The following is a 5103-nucleotide window of genomic DNA, read 5'->3' on the forward strand; positions in this document are numbered from 1 at the left end:
GTTTGAAAGCATGCTGAAAGCACAGTCTAGAGGTTTTCTCCTGGAGAAACAATCACTGATTTCGAGGGAAAAGTGTGATCTGAAGCACAAAGAGAAAGCTCACCTTTCCCAGAACTGTAGCCTTCCAGTTGTAATTAATACTAAACACTTATTTCTTTGTATGTATAATTCAGAAAATATTTAATGTGCTGCACAAATAATTTAACAATGTTCAAGAGCAATCTAACTTACTGAGGTAATTGAAAGCAGAAGTTAGATCGTGGATGAAAAGCAACATTTCATGAGAGAATAAATAAGCCTATTCAAAACTTCTGAAATAAGCATGACATTAAAGAGTGAGTTAGCAGAAAGCATAACATTTTAAGGATGATAACTTTTTAAAAACTTATGTTATATTTTATTTATTATTTATTTTACTATAATCCTTTACAGTTCAGTTGATTTCAGTTCTCCTTACTCCAGGAGTTATAGTGCAGAGACTAGAGGAGACTGGTTCTCTTGAAGGGCTGAAAATCTAAGCAGACATGAAAGATGACACATGAGCGAAAGGGATGATTACATCCATTATGAGATGAGTATCTAGAAAGGGGCAGAGTGATTTGCCAAAGCTACTTGAAATACATTTGTTGCAGGGCTCAGACAGAATTTGAACTTTATGAGTCGATGACTGATGGATTATTCTCATAAATAGGCTAGATCCTCCCCATGCACAGATCTGCTGTGAAAACAAGCCACCTTTATGTCTAAATTCTTGTCTTTTGAACATGAATTATCCCTCTGACTAGACAAGTAACAAATACGATCTCCACCCGAGGCCCATGCCTTCTCCTTTCCATCTCCTCTCCTACAGAAAGGATAACTTTCCCCCTGCAGCTCCAACCCATGCCCTGCGTGTTCATTTCTCACAGCCCCACTGAAAGAACTGAATTCAGAAAGAAAATCCCAGAGGACATAAAGATATTGAAGGCTGTAAATTATCTTGGAGCTACATTGCTTCCTTACATGACTGCTGTTTCATACCACACCTAGTCATTAAGAATCAATAATTCTCCATGCTGTTAATGTTTGAGCCGCTGAAACTCTAGGGCGAGTCTGAGGAGCTATAAACTCTGTGGAGAAGCACAGACAACACTACCAACTTGTGCAAAGGTGATTCCCGCAGCTGAAAGAAAGAGGCCTTTTTAGAGCAAAATAAGTGTTTCATGTTACAGGTAAGGGATGATCTAACTGTCATTTTATGGAAAGATTTTAAAAGCTGAAGCAAGGGTTTTGCTGAAGACTTTTTCTGGCAGCGTTAGGAACTCAGCTGTCCTTGTAAAATGGATGACTGCTGTGCTAAGGCTTAGTCTGGTTTGTATTTGATTTGGATCAATTTCCTCTGTTTTCTCTTTACTGAATTTGAACATCTGAAATTAATCATTTAAAGAAAATCAACATTTTTTTTTTTCATGGAACCAAATACTTGTGATTGTTACTGATCTTTAACCTCCGGGAATATTCTTTGTTCTCTGAATGTTTATTATTGAAACTCACTGGAATATTTGCACGATGGTTATCCTAGAGATTTCTATTCAGACAGGGGAAACATAAGGTATTATTAGGGATATAGCCCTGAGACGAAACTAAGAAATGAGGGGAAAACATGGCTCCAGTCCTCAGACAGATCTCAGGCTGCTTTTAGTTAAGCTGATCCTATTCTAATTCTGAAACTGTCTATTATTGAAAACTTGTACATGTTTATATATACCGAAACTGTTCTGAGTGACAGAGGAGTATGTATTTTGGGGCTTTGGTCCTTGGCAGTATGATGCTTCATAAGACTTAGTAACAGCTTCCAGCCAAAAATGAATGGTCAAGGGCTGATCAAGCCACTCAATCCAGCCTTGCAATTGGCACTGCAAATGGCACAGCACTGGGGAATTATATTTATATTCAAAGAGAAGGGAACAGCAAAGGCTGTTACCGTGCAAATCTGTGACCTACAAAATGGCCGTGTTTCCACTGCTGAGTTTCATAGTTGGATCTGGACAGAGTAACCTGTTTGAGACACAGTGCAGTTGGGCAGTCACATGAAGGAGTGTATTTTCCAGCATTTTCTGTGCCCTGTGCTAGGGCTGAACATGTCCTTTCCTTAAACTTTCTCCTCACTGTAGTAGTACTTGTTCCCACTCCTTTCCCTGAATCCATATCGTGGTATCCCCAGACCACCCTGTACCCTTTTCCTCACCTCCTGCTAGGCTCCCCCAGGACTTCTAGCTCCCTGGTGTCCCCCCTGCTGCTGGCTGGCCGAGGGGCATGTACAGCCGTGTCTCTCCCAGAGGGGCAGATAAAACCATGCAAGCAGCCACTGGGAACACACTACAGCCTTACCCTCGGGGAGGGCATGCTTTTGGGTCCTTTGCCCCAGCTGCCACCCCAAATTAATAAGGAATTAATTTTTTGAAGTTCCCACCCTGTTATTAAGTGTGGCTGAAACTGGTTGATATATTCAGAAGAAACCAGGAAGAGGGGAGTGGAGAGGCTCTTGGGCAGACAAAGGAACTGAATGAATTTCTGTTGACTATCTAACTGAAATATCAGCAATGGTCTTGGATCAAAGTGTCTTCCCAGGAGGTTCAAAGTGACTTCTCTACCCCTCTGTCCTGCCTGTGCCAGGCCCCAGCATCTCTGGCTGCAGGCAGGGCAGTGAGGGACCTGCTCAGCAGGCACTGCTGCCAGGGAGCTACAGGGGGTTCACCTTCAGCTCTCATTTCCTGATAAATTTAATGATTTTGCAAATCACTTTTAGTTTCAAAAGAGTGTCATTTTATTTCCTTCCAGTACTCACGCAGCTGGCTCAAGCCCAAGGAAAGAGCCCTGTATTTTCAAAGGGCATAATTGCAGACATAATAAGACCCTGATCATAATGGGATTTGCAAGATAAAGTCCTGTGGCACATTCTAAAATGAGTGCTGGAGAGAACAGCATCATGAGCAGCGGTTTCTATATTCAAAAAGGGTCCCCTTTTTGGTCCGCTGTTGAGGAAAGAAAAGGAGGGTGGAAAAAAGGTATGATGGGAAGCCTAAGCAGGGAGGCATCTGGAGGGAGCTGTGCCTCCACACTATCTTCTTCTCCTTGGGAGGCTCCATGGGACAGAGCTGTGTTGGCTGAAGGATACCTGTAGGTGTGAGCCACATAACATGGAGCATCACTGAAGAAGGCAGCACTGTACACCAGCTTCACCTCTTTCCAGAACCAGCCTCATCCTTTTTGTTAAAATATAGAAGCAGTGAGAAAGCAGGATTTCATTTTTGAGAAACCCATCTAGTTTCTAGGAGGATGTAACACAAGTCATGGCAGTGTGAGCTCAGCATTTTTTTTTTGAAATTCAAGGCAGGTAGTCCTCCTTAGAGTTGAAAATTTCATTTCCAGTAGCCATGTTGTTTTTAAGGGGTGCAGACACCTCCGGCTTCCTCTGCAAGCTGCACTCAATAGTTGTTTTTTGTAACTGGAAGACAGAGGCCTCAGGATGGTCCCTGCAAGACTTTCATCTTCTTGTGGCTGTAGTGTTTCCTGTGAACCTGTTGTTTTCAGTAAAGCAGAAATGAAAATGGAGCTTGCGTGACATAGAATCATTGCAGCAGTGAAGTTACATGGCTTGAAGTTTTGCACCAGTTTCAATCTCTGACAGACATTTGAGGCTCTCACAGCATGTGGCACCTCCTGCATCACCGGGGACAGACCTGAAGACCTGAAGGGCACGACCTCCGCGTCCAGCCCGGGGAAACCAGCAGACTTGCCTCCCACGGGCAGAGCTATGCCTGGTCCTTCAGAGCTCACTCCTTGGCTGCTCTATCCCTACAGCTTCAGGAAAGTTTAGCTGTAGCCTTTATTCGCAAATAGATTGGGCCAACTCTATGGGGCTAAAGTGACTATCACCTCTTCTTTACAGGAGCTGAAACAAAGCGTATTCCAGTATGTTTAAGCTGTGTGGACTTCAATTTCTACTCATCATTCACTCGGTGAGTTACAGCTTTTTCCTTGTTTATCTGGGAGCAAATGGCAAAGGTTGCCTGCGAGCCTCTGAGCTCTAACCCGTGGGGCGTCTCGGTCTGCAGGTGAAGCTGGCAGCGTGTGCCAGCAGAGCAGCTGTAACTCTGGGTGTGGGAGGGTGGCCCCAACATGTGTATGACCCCATGGCCAAAAGTTAAGAAGATATGTCAGTCATTATGAAAAAAACCTTAAAAAAGCCTAAAAGGCATCAATTTGCCTATTTTGCCTCTTGTACTTCCTCCTTAGACGTTACTTTTTCCAATAAGTGGAGTTCACACTAGAAAAGATTTAAAAATACTGCAACAAATCACCAAACAGGGAAGACGTCTGTATCGTGTTCTGTATTATAATCCATACATATGCTGACTTCTTAAATGTGTTCTAAGACATATAATGGCTTATAGTTTAAACCATGCTTATTAATTATTTATCCTTGTTATTCTGTCTACGTGAATCCCTTTCCAGAGGATTTTCTGGAACTGGAATGTATTAATTATGCTATTTATGGACCTCATCTATTAAATTCAATAGATTTACTGATGTTTATAAAGGCTACACTGGTGGCTTCTACTTTATAATTGAAATTATCAGAAAAGATTAAAAAATGAGTCAAATTTAACTCCATTAAAAAATGCCTTAGCGTACAGAGACCCTGGGGGGTGGGACTGATGTGCAGTAGTGAGCACCTCATTTTTCCTTCCCATTTCAATAGCTGCTGCCCATGGGACTGCAAACCCCCCATGAAGCCACTCCACAGGCATTATAGTCATCTTCAAAAGGGGCGCCAGGCGAATATGGGCCAGGGAGAAAACCCTGTTTCCCCTCCGGGCCCCTGAGTAGTGATTCATGATCTAGACATACGTTTGGAAATATTTATGGTCCACATAAAGTAATTTTAATCAACAGGAAGAGATATCTCTTACTTGCTTCCCAGCCTGCACTTTGAACCCGTTGGGTTTTATAGTCTCAGTCTTTGTTCCTCCGCAGAAAGGAACATGACCAAGCAAATCTCCTACACAAAATGGCCCTGGAGAAAACCCCCAGGAGCCAGGTTGTGCCCACCAGTGCGAC

This window comes from Tyto alba, unplaced genomic scaffold (genome assembly GCF_018691265.1).
Source record: "Tyto alba isolate M040663 unplaced genomic scaffold, T.alba_DEE_v4.0 Super-Scaffold_9, whole genome shotgun sequence".
NCBI classification, from domain to species: domain Eukaryota; kingdom Metazoa; phylum Chordata; class Aves; order Strigiformes; family Tytonidae; genus Tyto; species Tyto alba.